This window comes from Lutra lutra, chromosome 6 (assembly GCF_902655055.1).
Source record: "Lutra lutra chromosome 6, mLutLut1.2, whole genome shotgun sequence".
NCBI lineage: Eukaryota > Metazoa > Chordata > Mammalia > Carnivora > Mustelidae > Lutra > Lutra lutra.
In genome coordinates, this window is record NC_062283.1 from 128,947,909 (window position 1) to 128,972,551 (window position 24,643).

Here is a 24,643-nt window from a genome sequence, read left to right on the forward strand (position 1 = left end):
AAGTCTTACAAAAGACCCAAGTTCAGATGATCTCCTGTCAGTCCCTGCTTTCTAAATTCCAGCCACAGACTGGAAAGGTGGACTAAGGATGTAGGGGGTGGCTCCTTGGGACACAAGTGGGTCACAGGACTGACTCCAGGTGCTCGTCCAAATGAAGACATGCTGTAAGTGGAAGTATACCCTGGATTTCAATGATGTAGCAGAGGGGAAAAAAAAGTAAAATATCTAATCATACTTATGTTGATTACATGTTGACAAGATAATGTCAGATTCACTGGGCTAAATAAAATTTATTAAAATTAATTTCACTTTTTAAAATGTAGCTACTAGAAAATCTGAAACTACTTAAGCGGCTTGCGTTCTATTTTTATTGGATGGTGCTGGTCTAGCCCTTCCTTCCAAAGCAGCAAGAAGAGGCAGTGTGGGTTTTTAAAGCTCTGGAGCGCCACAGAATCTGGCCCAAACCCTTCTTTTTACGGATGAGGGAACAAGGCGGGGGGGGGGGGGGGGGGGGGACAACGAGAGTAAGGGGCACTCTATGGGCTGCAAGGGTCAGGTGCGGGGCCCCTGACTCCCACTGCCTGTGCCAGGATGGAACAGACACCATGATTAAAAGCAGCATTAAATCTCTGAGATTTCCCCCAAACGACATAACAGCTTTCATAAACAGAATAAGGTGTACATGAGGCAGTAACGCTAGAAAAGAAGACACTGACGTCCTGTACTACTGACACTGAGTTGTGCTTCCCACAACTGATTAAGCCGACTGCAAATACTGAGTTCCCATTCTGATTAACCCTTTGAGGAGAGCAGGACTAAGAAGTATCTTTTCAGAAATTTCTAGAAGAACAATGCTATCTACAAAGTCCAGCAAGCTACTCACCAAATAGCCATAGAATGGTGTGTGATTCTCGGTTTTTGTTGCGGGAGAGGCAAGAAAGAGGGAGTGAATCTAGGTAAACTATGCACACAGTTAACAGCCTCAAAATTCACTAATAATAGCAACACGTGTATGGTGCTTATGATGTGATGTGGTATCCTCAGAATGTCACAGTAACTTTATGACAGGCATAGTTCTTTCCGTCTCTGTATTACTAATTTTCAGAGAAATGAATAAAAAATTTAAGATTTATCTGAAACTGCAATTACACTGAAAATAATTCCTATTTACCGAAGTATCTGTTATCTGAAAAATGTAACACACAAGATGGTATTGAGGGAAGATAATAAGTCCAATTCAAGGGTCAAGAGTACCAACAGTGAATTTTAGCAAATACAATTTCCACTGTATTGCAAGGGGAAAAACCCCACTTTTGACGTCTCCTCCCTGAGGGGCTGGGAGTAGTGAGGGCGGGTGGAGCACAGGCAGGCAGGCGAACAACAGTCTGCAAACAGCAAGGCAGCCCACACGGGGAGAAGTTCAAGCCCAGGCAGGGGAGCTTCATAAGGAAATGCACTGCGGGCCTTGCCTGATGCCAACGGCCCTGGGAGACCCCACCCCACGGTCACTGAAATCCAGAGCAGGGTGAGAAGCAGTGGAACAGATGGGCAGGACTGAGTGAGTCTTAGAGAGGGCGCAGGGCGCGACACAGATGACTGGGGAGAAGCTGTGGGAAAGGGAGGAGGAGGTGGATGGCTCACTGGGGGAGAGAAAGGGTCAAGGTGGAAGAAAAACCACAAAGACTCAAAGACGCTAAGCAGAGGACATTAAAAGGACAAGCAAATCCTGGAAGAAAACAGGTGTCGGTAAAAAAACACAGCGGACAGAAGCACAGCGCCCAACAAGGCCAGCACAGTTATCTACAGGTTATCTGCCCAGCTGTCCCAGAGAGCGGCAGGGAGCCGGGGAGGCAAGCGCTGGCATGGGCTGGGGATACCGCTGGGGCTGGGGCTCGGGCAGACCGGTGGGGCCTGCAGCCCAGTGCTGGGCATACACTTGGCCGGGACGGGGGCTCAGGAGGCAGGAAGGGTGTTTTCTACACCACACCGTGTGATACTAGCGCAGGCATACAAGCACCTGGTGAGGAAAACGGTGAAGAGCACACACCTGGCCTCCTGCGGGGGGGGGGGGGGGGGGCAGAAAGCCAAAAGGGGGTCTGGGAAGGCTCCCAGTGGCCCCCGTCCTGGGCACTCAAGACACCCAGAGGGCATCTGTTCTGGAACCAGTGTCACCTTAGACCAGTGACAGATGCTAGATTAGCAGGGAAGTGACCCAGACCCCAGCACAGCAGGCCCCTTCCCTCCCAGCCAGCAAAGCTGCCCCGCTCCATGGGAAACTGGGGAATTTCCCGTTGGCAAAGCCAGAAGAACCCACAACTGCATCTGACTGTGTGATGTGGACAGGAGTGAGGGTCCTCAACCAACACCGCAGCCCACCCACCGCAAGCCGGATGCACCAGCCACGTCACCAACGCTTCCATCTCGCCCCGAGCTCTCTGAATCCCAATTTTACCAATAAAGAAACCAAGGGCATTATTCCTTAAATCTCAACAATTCTTATTTGTCAACTCTACCCCAATGAAGAGAGAAAAAAACTATAGTTATAATATTTTGATTATGGAAACACAATAATTGCAAATGGAAGGGGGGTTGGGAAGGGAACACAGGGCAGGTAACTTGACCCAGGGTCACCAAGCTGCTCGGTGGCAGAACTAGGATTCAAAACTAGCCTATGTCTCTCTCCAGTCAGCTCCCCGGGGCAGAAATCACAGAATCCTCATTCGTCCAGTAAGGTGGTTCTGGTGAACACGGGGGCCAGTTTCCAACCTTACATCCTTCTATCCAACAGCAGCTGGAACACCCAAATCTCCCTCTGTCTGCATGGAGCTACCTGGAAAATCTGTCTATTCCGTGCTTAGACACAGACTCCACTCCACAGGGCAGAAGAGATGTCCAGGGGGACTCCCAGCCTCCCCGTACTGACACAGTGACCGCACAGTGGGAGAAAAGACAGGGACATCACATTGCCACCTCCACACATGGCTCCCTCCACTTCCTGGTCGTTTGCCCGGATGAAGGTCACAAGGCTGCCCGGCCGGGGTGGACACCGCGCGCCCAGAGGCCGAGCATGCCGCAGGAACTGTAGGTTATAGTTACCAATCACCACGGTTCCCGCCCCCTGGGGCTTGCTCTCACCAGTCTTGCAAGCTGTGAGACCACCAAAGTATGCACCCACGTGTTCCTGAGAATCAGCTTTCTCCCCCAAGGGGTGGCTGTTCCATGTCCCCCAGAAGCCCCAGGCCAAGCCCAAAGGAATGCTTAAACAAATGAAGGGAACAAAGGTCAATGAGACCCATGTAGCCTGCTGCTGCCTCTAACGAAAATATCTCAGGTTCTACGATGCCCATGACCTTTTGGAGGGGAACTCTCAAATAGGACCAATTTCCAGGGGTTAATTTAGTAACTGAAAATGCTCAGTTATTATTATTATTATTCTTTTAACCAAACATCCTAGGAAACCTCAGGCTAAATGACTGTCATGGGTACAGAAAGGTTTAAATATTGCAGAGCTCGTAAGAGTATATATGATTTTATTAAAATGCCTAATAGTCTCGATCCTTCTGCACAGAGCGAGACGGACAATGTTCAATTTTCCATGCAGGGCACACGGGCGGGGGAAGATTAGAATGTCATCAGAAAAGCCTTCCGTTTACAAAAAGCACAAAAGGGAGGGTAATCCCAAACGTTCAGAAATAACAAGATGCTTTAGCCACTCAAATATCAAATTACAAAGGCTAAGTTGCTTAAATTGGCTACATAAATGCAGTCACTGGCAGGGCTCCCTCCATGCCTCCCGCTGAAATGCGCCTAAATCTGATGCCTGAGTATCAGCAAGCTCCTGCCTCTGGCAGGAAGAAAGTCTGGGAGAGGGACGACAGGGAAGGCAGACGGTGAGAATCACTCATTGGGGCTGAGAAAGAATCAGTTCTCAGAGATGCCACAAAGAAATGGAAACGTTGAAAAGATTTACAAATTACAGGTCAATGTCTATTTTTGGAGTTCATTTTAAGAAGGGAAGATGCTTAGGGTCTTTTTTTTCTTTTTTTGACTAGAAAATGCACGCACAAGAAAGAAAATTCAGAAAGTATAAAAAGGAGATTTGGGGGCACCTGGGTGGCTCAGTGGGTTAAAGCCTCTGCCTTCGGCTCGGGTCATGATCTCAGGGTCCTGGGATGGAGCCCTGCATCGGGCTCTCTGCTCAGCGGGGAGCCTGCTTCTCCCTCTCTCTCTGCCTGTCTGTCTGCCTACTTATGATCTAGCTCTGTCAAATAAATAAATAAAATCTTATTAATTAATTAATTAATTAATTTTTAAAAAGGAGATTTGGTTTAAAAGTCCACCGTCAGGCACCTGGGTGGCTCAGTGGGTTGAGCGTCTGCCTTTGGCTCAGGTCAGTGATCTCAGGGTCCTGGGATCGAGTCCTGCTCGGCGGGGAGTCAGCTACCCCCCCTGCTCTTCTCCAACTCGTTCTCAGTCTCTCTCTCAAATGAATAAATAAAATCTTAAAAAAAAAAAAAAAGTCCACTGTCTCTCCCCACCCCCTCTGACCCCAGTCACTCTCTGAGAGGCAACGATGTCAGTTTTCTCGTGCATCCTTGCACAGATGTTCAGGGTCAGCGGCTCTCAGAGCGTGAACCGTGTCCAGCAGTTGCCAGCGCTGGCTCGTCCCCGCGTGCACAGCCTGTGCGTCCCTCCCCAGCTCCAGGCGGACTGACACCCTGGAAATGGGCACTTTTTTTTTTTAATTTGACAGACAGATAACAAGTAGGCAAAGAGGCAGGAAGAGAGAGAGAGGAGGAGGCAGGCTCCCTGCTGAGCAGAGAGCCCCATGTGAGGCTCGATCCCAGGACCCTGAGATCATGACCTGAGCCGAAGGCAGAGGCTTTAACCACTGAGCCACCCAGGTGCCACAAAATGGGCACTTTTAAAAACAGCCTTTTTTTTTTTTTCTCTTTTTGGGGAACCACTTTACAAGTATATTCAAGACCTTTCAAGGGTTATATGAGATGAAAAGTGTTTTTATAACACTGAGGTATTATCGCCCCTTTTCTCTCATAGATGTGTAGGAGAGCTTTCCAGACACTCCATGAAGTGTTATTTTGTGAAAGACTGACTACAGAGGCAACCAGGAAAATTCAGCTGCCTTCTATTGAGCCGGATATTAAAGAGAGATGCAAGAATGTAAACAACACAAGGGGCACCTGGCTGGCTCAGCTGGCAGAGCCTGCAACTCTTGATCTCAGGGTGGTGAGTTCAAGCCCTACATTGGGTGTAGAAATTACTTAAAAAAAAAAAAAAAAAAAAAACTTAAAAAAATAAAGAATGTAAACAATACCAATCTTTTCACTAACATTTTTTGGGGGGCTGGGGGAATAATTACCTTTCATTAAAATACTACTGACACTACCTTATAGTGGACTTATTATGGTTGTTTTTAAATAAATTAAAAAATATTTAGGGGCGCCTGGGTGGCTCAGTGGGTTAAAGCCTCTGCCTTCAGCTCAGGCTCAGGTCATGATCCCAGGGTCCTGGGATTGAGCCCCACATAGGGCTCTCTGCCTGCTTCTCTGCCTACCTGTGATCTCCATCTGTCAAAGAAATAAAATATTTTTTAAAAAAATTTAAACACCTTTCCATTTTAATTTCTTTTTTAAAATTTTTTAAAGATTTTTATTGATTCATTTATTTAGAGACAGAACATGCAAGCAGGGAGGAGACACAGAGGGAGAGAGAATCCCAAACAGCCTCTGAGGTAAGCATGGAGTCTGGCATCGGGCTCAACCGCGCAACCTGGAGATGATGACCAGAGCTGGTTGTCCCTGACACTCAACAAACCGAGTGAGCCACCCAGGCACCCCTCTGTTTTAATTTCTAACACAGTAAATACTGACAGATATAACCATATAAACTAAGGCTCTTTGGGGTCTTAATAATTTTTAAGCATACAGAGATGCTGAAACTGGAAGGTTTAAGATCCTGTTCCTTGTTTTTTCATTTACTAGATCACAGAAATTTCTCTATCATTTTTTTTTAGTTTGCGTTTCCCCCAGAAACAGACTGGGAGACAGGGCTCCAGAGTAGTTTCTCTGGGAGGAGACAGTCAAGGTCATGGTAACAGGCTTCTTTCCGTGGGGGAAGGCGTTCCCTGTCTGCGGGCGGTGCTGAGGGCACCAGCAGGGGAGTCCAACAGGCCAGCCAGGCTGCCCTGCCGATTCCTTCGGACTCCTCACCTCACTGTCCCGTGCTCTGTGCCCTTGGCGGACAATCAACAGAAACAATAACTTACGCCGTGTAGAAACTAACTGCCCCAGCAATCCTATGAGGTAGAGACTCTTGTTAGTCTCATTTTACACATTAGGAAACTGAGGCACAGTTTGAGAGACAAAAGGGACCTCAGAGGTGATCTCCTTTTATAGGTACGGGATCCAAGGCTCAGAAAGGCTGGGAACATGCTGAGGCCTCCCTGCCCAGTGCTCGAGTGACCACACCCCCCCACTGCACACCGGAGCTGCTGGTGCCAGTGTGGGGACCGTCCTCTGTGCAGGGGGTGACCGACCAGACAGCTGACTTAAAAGGACTGATCACAACCAACAGAAGCAGGGATGGAGGTCCCAGAGGATGAAGATGGGACTCTGGGAACCTCTGTCGTTGGGGAAGATGGGTAAACAGCGTGAGATAAAAGTAACAGGAAGGAAAGAGCACTCAGAACCCCAAGGTTAGGAGATATTACATTAGGGTTTCTATAACAACCATAACTCAAATCCAGTAAACACAGGCTGCCTGCCACAGCTGTGCAGAAGACCACCAACGCTTACAATTTTGTGACCTGGATATAAATAATTTTAAGCTCTGGTATGTACTTATCAGACTTTTTTCTTTAGAGGGAAGAAATAACACTATTCTAGGGGGAAAAGAAATCTACTTTGAAAATAACTTTGTCGGGATTCCTGGGTGGCTCAGTGGGTTAAGCCTCTGCCTTCGGCTCAGGTCATGATCTCAGGGTCCTGGGATTGAGCCCTGCATCAGGCTCCTTGCTCAGCAGGGAGCCTGCTTTGCGCGTGCGCGCGCACCTCCCCCCCAACCCCCGCTTGCCTCTCTGCCTACTTGTCTCTCTGTCAAACAAATAAATAAAATCTTTAAAAAATAATAATAACTTTGTCAGTGCTTAGATGGGCAAATCTTGATCTTCCTCATCACTTTGAGCTTACAAGGACCTTTAACCAAATCTTGGTCCTTTACGGAGTCTCCCACCCTTGACAGTCACGATACACAGTTGCCACGCTAGGCAGAGGGCAGAGGCTCTCAGGTTACGCACAGGGAGGAAATCCTGGTGCAGAAGCCCTCCGCAGCCCTGAGCTGTTATTACGCACTGATCAATTTCACAAAAAGCTGCGGAGAAAGTAGGAGGCATCAAACTGAATGGGACCTAGATTGAGATCCCCGTTGATCACTATCGTTATTTCCATTATACAAAGTTAGGAAGTCAACTTCAACACATTTTCTCAACACGTGAATTCGAAAACCTCTATTGACAGAAAGAGCTGAGCATTAAATTATGTGTAAAGATTCAAAATCAATTGTTCATTACAGGGCTATTCAGTCAATAATAACCTACTTCAAAGTTTGCTGGGGATATGTCAACTGCATAATTAAAAAATGCCATAAAGCAGCTGGAAGGAAATATGCCAAAATGTTAATTACCTCCAATTAGGGGATTATGGATGACTTTTTTCCCTTAATATTTCCTTCTCGTTTCCAAATACTCTACAGTGGGCATGCAACTCTTTGAAAATGAAAAAGAAATATTTTAAAATTAAAAATAAGAAGTATTACAATATGAATATAGAACAGAGCCAGGCCACAGTCCCACTTAAGCCCACAGACAGCAACATACTCATTATGTAAAATCAAATCATTCAACTTTTAAACATATAAAATATGGATAATCTAAGAAACAATGTAACAACTGACAAACTAGGAAAGGCCTTTCATTTCATATCTTTCTCTGAATTATTGCCTCTGAAAGTCAAAAATGCTCCTCAGTGTGGGGAGAAAGAGAGATCAGAAAAAGTGTCAGCTCATAAACCTGGGTATGAATAAGAAGGTGAAGAGACTGGTTTTGAACCATCAGGAAATGTCATTTCCTGGTGGGTACATCATAGGCTCTATCAGTGCATTTGCCTGATTCTTGAAGGATTTTCAAAATAAGGCAAATTTCATGGCAGGAAAAAAAAAATTAAAAAAAAAAAAAAGAGAGCAAGTCTTCTGGATCAGGGATGGAAGGCGGGGTCACGGGAGGGTTTGTGGCTGGCCCGAGGCTTAACAACTTGCCAGGGCAGAGGCCTTGCTTTCCGGGTCTCTGTATTCTGAATGACCACTGTTCAACGTGGTCCTTTCTTCAGGGTTCTCTTGTGGTGTCTGGGAGATGTTCTGACCCGCCTCTGGGGCCCTCCTTCCCTGACTCCTCAAAATTGGCCCCAGCTGGGCAAGCAGAGGCCTGCTCTGAGGGGCCTGGCTCCTGGGTTAAGCAGCAGGAGGTAGTGGGGAGAGGGACGGTCAGGAGGTCTGCAGACCTGAGGAATGGCTGGACCACAGAAAAAGGAAGGTGTGGTGAGGTGACCGGTTCAAGTGGGCAATAAGGAGTCACACAGAACCTGTCGTGGGGAATTCTCGTGGAGAGCTGAAGACAAGACCACAGTAAGGAAAGGAGGGGTCGTCTGGTGTGGTGATTCCTTGCCAATGCCCACTGCCTTCCCAGGGTCATGGAGCTCTTCCCTAAGTGTCCCACACGTGTCCAAGGGACAAAGTTCTCCAGTGCTGCTCAGAGGGGGCTAGGAGTGGCCAGGGGTCTTCTCATCAAGTTCTTTCCAAGGAACCTGTGCTCAGGAGAGGGCAGCCAGGGCAGTCCCCTTGGTGAGAGCAGTGTGATGCTAATCTGAGGCACCAGGGGCTTGTGGCTGGCCAGGACTCACCCAGGACCAGCAGCAGGCCCCGAAATGGGAAGTACTTGGGCTTCCTGAAACCTCGAGGTTCAAATCCCAGCCAGCTGACTCAGGATTCTAGCCCACTAAATCGGAAACGTCCACTGAACTTAGCACCGGCCACCGGGCTGAGGTACAGTCCAGGAAGACAGGGCCCAGCAGCCCTGACCTCACACCATGCGACGGGGGCAGATCTTCCTCCTTCCCAAGTCACGTTCTCAAATGCAAAGTGAGGCAAACTCTCACCACAGGAAGGGCTGCTGGAGAACTGGAGCCCCAGAAGAGCACTGTGTTTAGAACCTGGGCACCAGGGAGCTGGGGACTGTGCCGGTTGCCACATGCAAGGGGTAAAGCGGGGAAAACACGCTCGGACCATTACTGAAAAAACATATTCGGGATTTCAAAAAGGTAAAGACCTAACAAAAACTCACCTCATCCTTTTCACAACTGCCACAACTCATCTGACTTTGTGATTCTTCTCTGTCATATCGATTTTAAAAATTAAGCAGAGAAAAGGAGGACAGCAGCTCACGTTCTGGAAGGCCGGCTGGCAGTCTGTTCCCCAGGTGAACCCACACCATCCTCGCAAGAGCCCTCTGACTTTGCAGGCAGAGAACCAGGGAGGGCAGCGGTCTGTGCCTCGCTTGGGGTGTGGGGTTATCACAGAGAGCAGGGCCCCAGGTGGGCTCCGGGGCCTCACTCTAGCCTTCCAGAAGAGCCTGAGGAGTGGGGCATGAGTGCACCACGCTGTTTCCTCCCTTCCCGCCGAGCGCCCATTTGTAGGCGGGCTCTGGTGCAGAAGTCACCTGGTCCACAGGCCCCTTGGACAGCCTGGGATCCGGGCTCTGGACCACCAGAGCAACGACGAGTGCAGTAGATCTTGAAGAAAATTGAGAAAAACCTACCGAACTTCAGAGTCAGAAAGAATTGGGTTAAAGCCCTGACCCCCCTACTGTTCAGCTTATTAACACGGGGCAAATGGCTTCCCCACCCTCCGTTCTTTCTTCTGTAAAATGGAGTCGAACACACTACCCTACCTAAGGAATTTTTGTGAAAATTACAAAGGAGAAAGTGACTGGCACGTGGCACCTAGTAAACGTTATCCATTTTAAGGCTTTTTTAAATAACAAGATTTTCGGGGCACCTGGGTGGCTCAGTGGGTTAAGCCGCTGCCTTCGGCTCAGGTCATGATCTCAGGGTCCTGGGATGGAGCCCCGCATCGGGTTCTCTGCTCAGCAGGGAGCCTGCTTCCCCCCCACCCCGCACCCGCCTGTCAAATAAATAAACAAAATCTTTAAAATAAATATTTTCAAAGTCATTGTAATACTGGATAGTTCTTAAAACTACAAAATTAAGTAATATGACAAAGCGTTTGACAGTTTAGTGACTTTTCTTGTAAACGAAAGAAACAAAACAAACTGGAAGGGGGTGAAATCAAATAAAATGCTCTCCCTAAGGACAGAAAGAATGTTCCCATGCCATCTGCTCTTGCGGGGCGCGGGGCTCTGCGTTTACGGGATCAGCTGGGAGTCCCGCGGCTCTCGGAACCCGGCCCTCTTGGCACTGGCATCCCGCCCCTGGGACTTGTAGGACATGTTTGCAATTTGTTTTTATTTTTAGACACATCTGCAAATGCAGTTTGAAAAATACCAGTTCTCACAAAAAACCAGGGCAATCTTCCCCCGAGTTTTCGAAAGCTGTAATTGTTGCTGCCTTCCTTACTCGGAGAACCACCGCATCTTCCAGCAAGGCCAAGAAGCGCGACCTCCGCCAGGCAGGCTGCCCGCCTGCGAGCTGTTGTCTTACCCTTCAGACTGTCTTGTCTGAACCCGAGGAAGCACGATGTCCTCCTCCTCAGCTAAGCCACACTCTCAAAGCCTTCCTGAGGCCAAGAGGGGCTACCTTCCAAAGACATCAATGGGGAAAGGCGCCAGACTTGTAACTTTAATCTTGGCACCCAGAAGCTGGGGCTCGAGGAGGGAAAAAGGGCCAGCACACCCTAGCAGTCACCCATGTGACTGCCTGACTGTACAGTGGTGACTAATTTTCCTAGGAGGTACAAGCTGAGTTTCCTCTGTACTTCCCACTTTTTCGGAGTACGTCGTCTTGTGACCACATGAGCTAATCAGAGTTGGGGCATAGTCAGCTGTAAACCCCCCCCCCCCCCCCATGCCTCCATCCTTCCCATCACTACTAGCTCCATGCTCAAACCAACATTCCCCAACACATCCCCAGGACAGACCGGGGGGCCCCTGACGGGCTCAGTTGGAAGAGCATGCGACTCTCGATCTTGGGGTTGTGAGCTCGAGCTCCACGCAGGGCATGGAGATTACTTACAAAAATAAAAACATGGAAAAAACAAAGGCCAATGAGTAATTTATTCAAATTGAGCAATCAATGCAATTACAGACACTGATGCAACTGTGTTTCACTGGCCACTGATAACCGAATAGGAGAGGGGAGAGCAGGGCCATTGGTAGAGAACAAAGAACTGAGAGGCTTCATTTTAAATACAATGTGTTTCAAATTGGGTTGAATAGGAGGGGTGGGCATGCTACCAGGTGAGCTGCTCAGAAAACCCTGGCTGGTTTATAACACATCAGATCATTCGGTGACTAACATGCTCCCAGAGAAACAGCGCCTCTCCTGTTTGACCCCCGGGAGGCCGGAGGCCTGAGGCCAAGCACGCAGCACACTCTTAGCACGACATGTGGGGGTCATGTGTGGCAGCTTGTTCCAGAAGCCCTAAGAGCCCAGAGCTGAAATAATGTTGCAAGAAATACCGGAGCATCAGAAGGGACAAGAACAATCGTCCAATCTGGAGGGGGAAAGAAATAGCAAGAGCGAACCATGCTCACAAAGCACTTTTTCAAATACCCCATTTGGAGGGCACGTGTGTTGTGACTTTAAATTTCATTTTAAAAAATTATCACACGGTAAGATTCACTCTCTGGGGGGGAAAGGTACACAGTTCCATGAAAAAGAACATGCGTATACACCCCTGTAACCACCAAGGGGGAGGAGGCAGAAAAGTTCCATCAGCCAGAAGATTAATTCTGCAAATAATTCCCCCAAACTTACATTAGCCAATAAGGGGCTAATGAATAATAAGAGAGGCCACCATAATTCACCACCCGTCATCACAACCAGGTGCCAGGAAAAAAAAGGCTACATCCCAGCCTCCCATCCACTAACACCAAGTTATTTTTGCTGCTTGGCTAGCAATCTTCATGTGTTTCTACATTATACAATTTTGCGGTATTTAAAAGACACATTCCCAGATTTTTCATCACGGTGTCAATTCAATTCATAAAAGCTTCTTGTTTCCTTCCTCATTGCTTCAGGGGCTTTTTAGCTTGAAAAAGTGGCAGGTGGGACATTCTGCAGGAGATTAAATTTTCACCTCAGCAAATCTGTCAGGGTTGATTCTAATTTTTCCCTTCCTAATTATTAAACATTCTGCAGTTCCTCTGCTCATGTAAAGGATGTTCTGGAACCTAGAAGGGCACCACCAAAAGGGGCAGTACTAATTAAATGTGGGCAACGCAGTACCCTCTAATAGGTTACTGGGATGAAGATCTTATTAGGTCCTAACTGGTCTCTGTTCTTTGCTGGAACTACAGCTGTGTGCGCGGTGGGGGAAGGGAAGGGCATAAAACTTTTCTGTTCAATGTCCTGTATGGTGATATGAAACCATGAACTAGGGACGGATGATTAAACAAAACAGAACAAAAACCAAGGGGGCTGGGGGTACGGATTAACAGAAGAATCTCCTCCATCCCTCTCTCACATACCCAGCAAGCCAGAGAGCTCACTTCCTTGCCTGTTTCCTGCAGCCACAGCTTTCTGGCACGGTGAACAGCAGAAAGTCACTTTAAGAAGTTGAACATTACCAACTGCGAGGTGCTTATTAGCTCTATTCCGTGCCCCCTCGTCTGGTTAGCCTTTGCGTGTACAATTCTTCCAGCCGGGCCACCTGAGCAATCAAACTCTCTCACCCCCGTAAAAACACCTTGTAAAAAACTAAGCCGCGACACACAAGGCCCTCACCAGCGTTGCAGCACAGCTCACCGATAAGGCGAGGGCAAAGTCTGCGTGGGAACTCGCGTTTACAATAAAAAGAGAAAGGGGGCGGGCGGTCACGAGGAGCGCCGAGCCCCCTGGGCTGTAGCTTCGCGGCCGGCCGGGAAGGCCCCGCGCCAGGCCGGGTGCACACCCAGGGCGCCGGGCCCGCCTCCAGCTCCTGGGCAGCGGGAACCGCGAACCGCGCCGTGGACTGCGGGGGAGGGAGCGCTGCGCCCCCTGGCGGCGGGGCCCTTCCCTGTCCGCTCCGGCGGCCACCGCCGCCGCCGCCGCCGGCCTGCCTAGCTCCATTTGCAGACTCCGGAGGCAGCGTCCCTCCGAACGGGGGCTCCTCCGGCCTCCAGCTCCCCGCTCGGCATCTCCCTCCAGTCCCCGCCCCCTGCTCCTGCTCTGACACCCCCTTGTACACGCCGAGCCGTGCCCCGCCGCAGCCCGGCCGAGCGCGAGCGCCGAGCCCACCGCGGGCTCCGCAGAGCCTTCCGGCGGCCCCGGCCGCTCCATCGCAGCGCCAGGCGGGGGTGCGGGGCCCGCGCACGGCGCGAGTGGGGCTGGCGGGCGGCGGCGGCGCGGACCGTTCCACTCCGCGCTCCCCCCGCCCCCGCGCGGCGCGCGTGCTCCCCGGAACGCCATGGAGCCGCCGCGTTCCGAGCGGGCACAAAGGGGCGCGCGGCACAATGGGCGCGGCGAGCCCGTGGGCGCTGGGCGCCCGCTGGGGCGGCTCGGCCCTGCGCGGGGGTGGGCGCTCCTCCGGGCGGGCGCGCTCAGGGCAGCCCCCCTTCGCGTCCCCTCCCCTGCTCCCGCCCCCACCCCGGCATGGATGTTGCAGCCACTCGCCCGTCCGTCTTGCCCCGGAGCCGCCACCGCGCGGCCGGCTTGATCCGCCCCGCACTTACCTGGGACGCGAGTTGTGTACTTTGCAGAGCGGGCCCGCGCCGAGTTTGGGCGCCACGTGGGGGGGTGGGGGAGCGCGGGGCCGGGGAGTGGGGGCCGCGCGCGGAGGGCCTGGCCGGGGCGGCCCGGGGAGTTGCTGGGGGCGGCGGGAGGGCGCCGTGTATTTTCCCCTCTCTTTGTGTGTGTCCGTGCGCTGCGCTCTCGCGTGACGTGACGGGACTCCGTGTGTCATTTCCGCACAAGGACACAGGAGCCCCCGCTGCAGTGGAACCACAACCCCTCCGCCCCCACCCCTGGCCCGCCCCTCCCCCTCAGCGGGGCACACGCGGGACCGGCGGCGGCGCTCGGGCGTGAACGGCCGCGGCGGGGAGCTGGGGCGCGCACTCCGGGGACCCGGGCGGCCCTGCGCTCGTCCAGCGCCGCGCCGCTCCACGTGGGCCCGCGCCGGCGGCTCGCGGCGGGGGGCGGCGGCCGCGCAACCCACGGCGAGCCCGGGCAGCGCTGCCTAACAATGTCCCCTGCACGTCGTGTGTTCTCCCCCCGCGAGTCATCGCTCTGAAACGTGGTTGCTCAGCCCCGAGGAGTTTGACCTGAAAAGCCTCTTTTTCCACTTTTTTTTTTTCTTCCGCGGGACGGCGACTGTTGCGGGTCGTCTCCTCCCCTCGCGCCCGCGTCTCTCCCCAGTTTTTGGTATCCCGGTCGTGGCCCCGCACCCCCCCACCCCGGGCGGGTGTTCCCGCGCCGCGATCCGCACAAAGACTTCGGGGCGCCAGGACCCGGGGGGCCCCCAGGGCCCCCGCGAAGCCGGCATGGAGTCCGGCGGGGCGCGGGTGAGCGACCCCGGCGCTGGGAAACGCAGGCTCTGGCCACTCCCCCGGCAGGGTGGCCGCCCTCTGTTGTGAGCCGGAGCTGAAAAGTCACCCTTCTACTCGGAACCCGAAGTTTTGAGGTTTGAGGCTACAGAGCAAGACATTCAGAAGTGCGCGCGCTCGCAGACCCACATGCCACCGACAAACCCACGGGGTATCTGCGCCGAGCGCTTAAAATAGAAAAACACGAGTCACCAGTTCAATAAAGCCTGATTCTTTCTACTCCAAACTCCCGGACTGTAGATTCCAAGTTGATAAATACGAAACCTACCCCTCGGGTATTTTCTTATGTCTCAGTGACTTGAAGGGGTGTGGCGTGTGAAGGTCAGGGAAGCCCAATCCAACAGTTAAACCACGTTTACATTTTAGGCAACAATGAGAATGTAGATTTTTTTTAAAAAAACCTTTAATTTGCCGGTCGGAGTAAATATAAAAAGAAAAATGCAAATGATCCCATCTGCTGCTCACAGCTGACTGGCTGCAGGAGCGAGCCATGTGGCCCAGCCCTGCGCGGTCAGTGAATAGGTAGAATAGATTTTAAAAGAAGGCATATGCTGGCTCCTTGCTGCCCAGTTGCGGGGAGGGTTTGAATTAACGTATAGGTCTGGATTACCGTATCCTCCGGACCCCTCCAGTTGGGAATTTAGTAATTATGCAAGTTCTTTCCCTTCGGGTTTGAAATCAAAAGGCGCTCGGTTATCTAAGACCTTTGAGGAACTACGTGGAACATTCTGGAGGCTGCATTTGGATAGCCCATTTTGAGAAGTCAGTACTAATTGCTATGCAAAATTAGCAAGCCTCGGGGAGAACCGAGCTCTGCATCCAGGGGGTGCTTTTATAAAAGAATCTATACGTGCTCAGTGTCATTCAAAACAGGATGATGAAAAGAATGGGGCCGAGATAGCAGCCCTTCAAATTCAAAAGACTTGAGACGCCCTATCTACATTTAAAATAGGGCGGAGGGAGGAAGGGAGGAGGACCGCTTGGGGGAGAATGGTTAATTTATACATTCCCAGAAGACGGAATGGAGGCGCTTCGGTTTCTGCCGGGAACTTGACTTTTACACTCGCACATTAAATAACATGTATAATACGGAATATCGCTTGACTCACTTAACAGATACAGCAGTTTTAGTCTCACCTTCAATTTAATGTGACAGTTAGAATTAGAATTTAAAGAGTATAAATTGCATTTCATTAGTTCAGTTTTCTAGGATTTCCCAGTAGAAGAGTTAGGAAGAGTTAAGAGTAGCATTTAAGCTCACTTTGCATTTTTAAACCACTTTGCAGAAGTGGTTTAAAAATGTAAAATGACCTTGTTACATTTTTACAAAGGGGATTAGATGAGATAGGTGTTGTGAAAATCTATAGCTTTAGCCGGCCCTCTACAGTAACAACTGAGGTGTTTAGGGAGGAATTAAATAATAAAACAATTGAAATAAAAATAGAAACCAACATTTCCTCGTGTTTGAAACCAAGGATTTTGTCAAATATAGTAGTTTTGTTAATAAATAGCATCTCAGGCGAGCAGCATGCTTACCTGACCACTGACTTTTTAAAACATCTTAGAGAAATGAGAGTGACCTTGAATATTATTATAAATGACACATCTTAATTTGCATAACTGGATCAATCTACTTAACAAAGCTGTTCATTCCAAATAAGTTATTAACAAAATGGAAATCACTGCTATCTAGGAAATGACCTACCTTCAAATGGTTTTGTATGCTCTTTTTGTTTTGTTTCATAAGGGAAAATAGTGTATGAAGTTGAAGGTAACAGCCAAAGCTGCATTGGAATAGTTTTATCTAACTTGTATTTTGGAGTCTTTAAAAAATAAAAGGTCTGAAAAAAATAATAGGTCTGAAAGTGCATGCAAATAAAAGTAATGCCTTCTGAAAAAAGATGAATAAACATGGAGTAAGATGGGGAGAGGAATGACGTATAAAAAACAATTCCTGCCCAACACAACCCGAAGTCAGTAGGAGTGACGACGGTTCCTGGTTCATGGGGATGTGTGGAAAGACCTTAAAAATAAATAAATAAATAAATAAATCCATCCCTGAGTTTTAGATATCTGCATGATTGGAAATTTCTTAATTAGAAATTCATTTTTCAAGTTTTCAGATTAGAGTTGTTGCAATTGATCTAATGAGCTTATTTCCAATCTTACCTGAGTCAAAAGCAGCAGGGAGGAGATCGGCTCCCTGGCCATACAAAGGATTCACACAAAACACTAGACCAACTCAAAAGGAGAATTGCACAGCCTTTAATAAAAAGAATGGGATATATACATAATGTAAATATATATAATTCAGAGTGGCAGACAGACAGGCATTAGGTTTCAGTTATCTTGTAACTGCTATTCTAAAGGTTTTTATCGTCGCTAAAATATATTTATAGTTGCCAAGACAATATTTAGTAGGGCTTTTTTCCCCCCCTCAGTGGTTAAGTCTTAAAACAACGCAACAGATTTCACTGTTACTTGTGAGACATTTCCACTTTATTTCTTGCCTGCTGGATGTATAATTTTGCCAATTCTTCCACTTCAAACAGAAGTAGCTGACAGATCCAGATTCCATGAATACTGACAACAGAAAAGTAAGAAGGAAAAAAAGAAGGGAAGTGGGAACACGTATTAACTTCATTAAATAGAACTTATGGAAAGACACACCTTGAAAACCAACTTGCAAAACTGGCTTTTGTTTGGGAAATTAGGCTCCGGGAGTTCAGTTTAACCCCTTGTGTGCTGGGGCTTGGGGGCGGGGAGACCTACCTTTAGTGGAATCCAGAGGAGGTAAACGACCCAACAGGGGAAAAGATTAAGTTTTGAATGAAAATGCTGCAGAGAATTTGTTCTGGGCCGTTCTTCTTCTGCGTGGAAGGACTATTTAATAATTTATAGCAGCTTGAGATTTTAAGTACCCAACACAGCCATTAAGATCTGATTTTAGCTGAATATCTGGTTTGCACAATAGGATTCTGCAAAAAGAAATGTTAGGAAGAGTGAAAATCACTGCAGTCCCGCTCTCAATTTCAAGCCCTTGAGAAAACAAATGCCAATCTGAACTATAGCTCATCCCTAGCCCAGAGTGCTGGCTGGAGGCATTGCAGGCCCAGGGCCCCCGAGCCCAGAGGGGCGCCCAAGGGCCTGCAGTCAGGAGTCCCCACACTGATCACACAGCTGTGACTGACAGGAAGCAGGGAGTAAGGGAGGCCGCTTTCCCAGCCAATCGGTGCCCATTAAAAAAAGAAAAAAAAGAAGACATACTCTCCTAGTAACCGGCCAGTTTTTAAGAAATTATTTCAGGCTGTGGATCAAAAGAGCCTTTAAATGAAATGATATACATACACAGACACATCTTTTTTGGTCTTAGTTGACCTGCCTAAAAATTTTTCTATACAATGAAACACTTCATAGAAATGAACTCGAGGGTCAGTGATTCTATTTCTAAGACTCCTTCCCGGGGAGATACTCAACCAAAGCTACATCTGCAAGTCTGTTTATTGCAGGATCGTTCGTGTTAGCAAAAAAAATGTGAGGGGATTTGAAAACCTGCTCAATAAATGACATATGCTAGGCCTACTACACAGGCTTTAGAAAGAGAAGTACTTTTTTTACAGAGACAGAAGAAAGTCTATACCACCTTACTGAGTAAAAGACAATCAGAGATCTATTTGAAAGAAAACTTGGGCGCCTCAGTTTTGACCTCGAACTTTCTAGTTTGGTTCGAAGACCTTGAGGGCAAGATCATCCCTAGATGCGAACCAAAACTATCCCCGAAGCAATAAGGACGGGACTGAGCCCCTAAGACCCCACCCAGGACTGACTCCAGGACACTGATCCTTTTGACCTTCTCAGCCTACCTGCAGGTACCCACCCACCTTTGCACCACATTTTTCCTTATATAAACCTGGAAGTCGTTCCTTTTTTTGGCCATAGTTTCCGAGAGGGCACACACCTCTGTTTTCTGCTATTGGCCTCTTTGAAATTCCTTTCTTGTTCAGGGTGCCTGGCTGGCTCAGTTGGAAGAGAATGCAACACTTGATTTTGGGTCATGAGTTTGAGCCCCAGGTCCGGGTATAAAGATGATAAAAAAAAATTTTTTTTTAAATTCTTTTCTTGTTCCACCACCACTTGTTTCTCTGCCTTTGAATTTTGTCAGTGGCGACGGGTTGAGCTTGGTCTGTTTGGGATTCCTGGAGCCAGGTGCCCTCGCATCTCTGTGTGCCAGGCCACATGACATGTGTAATCCTGTTTTTGTAAAAAAAAAAAAAAAAAAAAAAAAAAAAAATGCACATGTCATTTCTGTGTAAGTGAGAAGACTGGGGAACACGGGGGAGCCAATGTTATAGGATGGTAGGGAGAAAGGGGGGATGTTTACTTGTTCACATAATACCTTTGTGTCATGTTGGGTTTCATTTTTTCCTACAATGGGCGCCCACTGCTTTTGCAGCCTTGTACCCCCTTCCCACAGACGAAGGCCTGAGTCGTCACCAGGGCCTGCAGAGGGAAAGTCTCCCTAGAGTAGCTAAGTCACGTAGAGCTGGTGTGAGAGTCTGGATTTTCTCCTGTCAGCAAGCTCCCCTTTATCTCCATGTTCTTAGTAGAAAACAGAGAAAAAAAAAAAAAAAAAAAAAAAAAAAAAAGAGAAAGAGATCTTAATAAGGCTCCAAAAGTAAATATGGCATTTGGCTGCAGAATCTGTGTCTCCCCTTCCCCAAGCTTCTGAATTGTCAGTATCTTAACGTACGTATGTATTTGATCAGAGAGAGCACAAGCAGAGGGAGCGGCAGGCAGAGGGAGAAGCTGGTTCCCCACTGAGCAAAGGAGCCGGGTGTGGGACTTATGACCCGAGCAGAAGGCAGACAACTTAACCCACTGAGCCACCCAGGCGTCCCATGAACTGTCAGTATTTTAGAGAAGTAACCGTGACTGTACCTAAGGATTTCCCTAGAATCATGGCACATTAAGGTCTGAGAAATAATAAATGCTAACTACTTGATTATACCAAGAAGGAAGCTGAGGTAGAAAGGAAAGGTGGCTTGCCCAAGGCACATTGGCTTCTGGAATGATGTTTTTGGGTTCCTCTTTGTTATTCCTACCAAAGGCCAAACAGAGTAAAAAAAAAAAAAAAAGAAAGAAAGTCAAGAGGGCGCAAAAAAGTGAAATACACAAGGTCTGTGCTTCGCAGAGTGTTTATTCAGAAGAGCGGCCCCTGCCGCCAGCCGCATCCTTCGGTGAGCAGCTCAGCTCTCTTCCTGGAGAGGCCCTGGGTGGTCCAGGTCTGGGCCACAGGCCCCTGCTCTACTGCCAAGGCGTCTTTTCTTTCCTGGTCGAAGAGGCTGTTAGGAACTCAACTCTGACCTCCCCCTAAATCCATGTATTGAAGTCCTAACCCCCAATATATCTCAGAAAATGACTATATTTTTAAATAACTTTTAAAAAATTGTATTTATTTATTTTTGAGAGAGATGGAGAGAGAGTGCGTACACACACAAGCTGGAGGAGGGGCAGGAGACCCAGGCTCCATCCCAGGACCCTGGGATCATAATCTGAGCTGAAGGCAGATGCTTAACCGAATGAGCCTCCCAGGTGCCGGGAGGACTGTATTTAGAGAGACTCTCTACAGAGGTAATTAATGTTAAATGAGGTCATATGGTGTGCCTCAGTCCAATGACTGGTATTCTTTTTTTTTTAATTTAAATTCAATTAAGTGGGGCGTCTGGGTGGCTCAGTGGGTTAAAGCCTCTGCCCTTTGGCTCAGTCATGATCCCAGAGTCCTGGGATCCAGCCCCACATTGGGCTGTCAGCTCCGTGGGGAGCCTGCTTTCTTCTCTCTCTCTCTCTTTGCCTACCTCTCTGCCTACTTGTGATCGATCTCTGTCTGTCAAATAAATAAATAAAATCTTTAAAAAAATAAATTCAAGGGGCGCCTGGGTGGCTCGGTGGGTTGGGCCTCTGCCTTGGCTCAGGTCATGGTCCCAGGGTCCTGGGATCGAGCCCCGCATCGGGCTCTCTGCTCGGTGGAGAGCCTGCTTCCTCCTCTGTCTCTGCCTGCCTCTCTGCCTACTTGTGATCTCTGTCTGTCAAATAAATAAATAAAATATTAAAAAAATAATAATAAATTCAATTAAGTAACAGATAATGTATTATTGGTTTCGGATGCAGAGCTGAGTGACTCATCAGTCTCCCACAACACCCAGTGCTCTTACGTCACGTGCCCTCCTTAGTGTCCATCACCCAGTTACCCCATCCGTCTACCCTCTCCCCTCCAGCAACCCTCAGTTTGTTTCCTAAGATTAAGAGTCTCTCAAGTATCTTAAAAGCAGAGGGAGAGTCACCAGCGATGCGCACAAAGAAATGGGGACATGAGAGCCATCAGGGGACGTGAAGAGAAGGTGGCCATCTGCAAGCCAGGGAGAAGGGGCCTCAGGAGAAACAAAGAATGCTAGTACCTTGACCTTGGACTTCTGGCATCCAGAATTATAAGAAATAAAGATCTGTGGTTTGAGCCCCTGAGTCTGTGATATTTTGCTACGGCAGCCTGAGGTGCCTAATACAGAGAATCTGTTCCCGGAAAGCCGTAAGAGCCTTTCTGTGAACTCCGGAAGGCAAGACCATGTCCCAGAGCTCCATCTCCAAACACCGGCTCCTGCCTCAGACATGGTGGATTCTCACCAAGTATCTGCTGCAAGGATAAATGAGTCACTGTTAGATATCATGTTCCATTCCTCATCCTTTTTTTATAGATGAAGAAACAAAGGGTGGAACATGAGGAACAGGATGGGTCCTAGTCTGCATGAATGGTGTCCGGAAACGTCCCTGTACCCCCGCCCCTGCATGCCGTTAGAAGGGACGAGCCCAAAGGCAAGCAGCTAATCAAGGTAGGATCCACGCCACGTGCCAGGACTGCGCCCCCCTCCCCTATACAGAGCCTCATGAAGTTCACAGTCATGAATTTCTTTCCGTTGTTGTCTTAGTGTGCTCCGGCCACCGTAACAAAAATACCCTACACTAGGGGGCTTAAATAACAGAAATGGATCTTCTCACATTTCTGGAGGCTGGAAGTCTGAGATCAGAGCACCAGCATGGCTGGGTTCTGGCGAGAACCCTCTTCCTGGTTTGCAGGCACCTACTTTCCCGCTGTGTCCTCGCATGGTGGATAGGAAAAGAGCAAACTCCCTGGGTATTTCTTCTCACTGATCCTGGGGCGCCTGGGTGGCTCAGTGGGTTGGGTGTCTGAACTCTTGGTTTCAGCTCAGGTCATGATCTCAGGCTTGTGAGACTGAGCCCTGTGTTGGGCTCCACGCTCAGCAGGGAGTTTGCCTGGGATTCTCTTTCCCCCTGTGTCCCTCCCCCCTGCTCAGGCATGCTCTCCCTCTATCTCAAGTAAATAAATCCTTTTTTTTTTTTTTTTTTTTTTGGCAATGGGAGAGATCACAAGGAGGCAGAGAGACAGGCAGAGAGAGAGGGGGAAGCAGGCTCCCTGCTGAGCAGAGAGACCGTTGCAGGGCTCCATCCCACGACCCTGAGATCATGACCTGAGCTGAAGGCAGAGGCTTAACCCTCTGAGCCACCCAGGCACCCCTCAAATAAATAAATCTTAAGAAAAAAGCACTGATCCTGTCAGGAGGGCCCCACCCTTACGACTTCAACTAAGCCTCATTACCTCCCAAAGGCCCCATCTTCAAATACCATTACCCTGGGGGGGTAGCTCGTCAACATATGGATTTGGGCGGAACATAAACATTTACATTTGTAACATTAGCGCTTTCACATTTTGTCACCCTGTTTGCCTTTGAGCACAGATCTGAGAGAGGTGGCATAGGTGTATCACCTCCCCGTATCGATCTATCCCATTTTTGAACAGATGAAAAAAACAAATGTCCAGAGAGATTGCGTGGTTTGTAACTCATCCTCTCCTGTAGCACACAGTTATTGCAGACCTAATATGCGCCAGGATCTAGAAGCATCACGCGGTTGGCACGACCGGCATTACAGCCTTAGTACTAGTTCTTCTGCTGTTTTCCAATTCAGGCTAGCTATTTCCCAGTTTAATTGTTCAAAACAGAAATAGTGCTGACTACAATAGAAATTCACCTTTTCCTTGCAGAAAATCCCATTCTACTCTAAGATGTATAGGAGTGCTAGAGTTCTCCTTTCCTGCCCGGCCGGGCATTTCTGCCTCTTCTGCCTGTGCCTTTGAGGTTTTTGGAGTCTCCTAGTCAATGCCTGTTCTTCCTCCAAAACCTCCTCTGCTGTGTTTTCACCACCCCCTTCCCCACCAGGGGGAGTAACACCCGGGTCTATGCTCCCGCTTAGACCTTTTTTGCAGAGAGCCCTTATCTCAGCCTAAGTGGTCTTACCTGATGGGACTGTTATTCATGTCTTCCAGATACCCTTGGGCTGGACTCCAGTGTGTGTCCCGCTGCCTTCCGCACTAAGGATCTCAAGGGGCTCTTCCCTGCTGTGGCTTGGACACAGGCTGTAGATGGGGGCCAAGCCATGATATACGGGCTTAAGATTGCATGTGGATGATTCCCGGCCTTCCTGGGCGTCCCAGACCCACTCAGGAGGAGGACTCTGAAGGAGATGAGGACAAAGCCGCACAACTGAATCTTCTCTTTTTGAAAAGTATACAGGGGCGCCCAAGTGGCTCAGTCGGTTGAGCATCTGACTCTTGGCTTAGGCTCATGTTGTGATCTCAGGGTCCTGGGATCGAGCCCCATGTTGGGCTCTGTGCTCAGCACCACCTGCTGGAGATTGTCCCCCTCACCTTTGCCCTCCGCTGCTCTCCCTGCTGGTGCATTCTCTCTCTAAAATAAGCAAAACGTTTCAAAAATAATAATAAAACAACTAAAAGAACACAGGTTGGATGGTGTTTTTCTTTCCTAGGGCGGCCATCGCAAAGTGCCACCAACTGGGTGGCTTAGAACATCAGAAATTTATTATCTCACAGTTTTGGAGTCAAGGTGGTCTAGGTCAAGGTGTTTGTTGGCCAGGCTGGTTCTTTCTGAGGGCTGTGAACGAGCATCTGCTCCAGGTCTCTCTCTCAGTGTCTGGTAGCCTCAGCTGTTCCTTGGCTTGTAGATGGCATTCTCCCTACGTCTTCACATCATCTTCCCTCTGTACATGCCGGTCTCTGGGTCCAAACTTCTCCTTTTAATTTTATTTAATTTTAGTTTATGAAAGATTTATTTCAGAGAGCACAGACCTGCCTAGAGTGGGGGAAGGGCAGAGAGAGAGAATCTTCAAGCAGACCCCCAATGAGCACAGAGCTTGAGAAAGGGCTAGACCCAATGACCCATGAGATCATGACCTTAGCCAAGATCAAGTCGGACATTCAACTGACTGTGCCACCCAGATGCCCCCAAACTTCTCCTTTTTATAAGGACACCAGTCATACTGGAGTGGAGCCAACCTAATGACCTCACCTGAACTTGATCATCCTCAAAGACCTTATTTCCAAATAATGTCCCATTCACAGATACTGAGGGTAAAGATTTCAATGTCTTTTGGGGGATGCACTTCAACTCATGGGGAAAAGAGTAGCATGTTCACCTGGACTCCGTCCTAGCATCCCAGAAGCCCAGGGTCCCAGAGTGAATGTTCTGCTGACGATGTAACTTCCTCTGCTACCAGCACAAATCCAAGGATTCTTATAAAACCTGTCACTGCAGGAACCTACCTTCCCTCTTATTTTTAAAGAATGTGCCTAATTTAATTTTGCTGCTCCTTGGAGACTTAGCCATTGCATTCATATTTCCATCCCTCTGCCCGATCACTATCCTGCAAATAGCGAGTGATAATAAATGC

General features: G+C 48.8%; 1 protein-coding gene across 1 annotated transcript in view; it reads right to left on the reverse strand.

Moving 5' to 3' along the window:
- The window catches only part of BEND3 (BEN domain containing 3), a 30,554-nt gene extending 16,196 nt beyond the window's left edge, over window positions 1-14,358 (reverse strand). Inside the window, exon 1 of the mRNA XM_047733577.1 lies at window positions 13,958-14,358. The gene's annotated coding sequence lies outside the window, so the exon portion shown is untranslated. The remainder of the gene's footprint in view (window positions 1-13,957) is intronic.
- Between the last annotated feature and the right edge of the window lie 10,285 nt (window positions 14,359-24,643).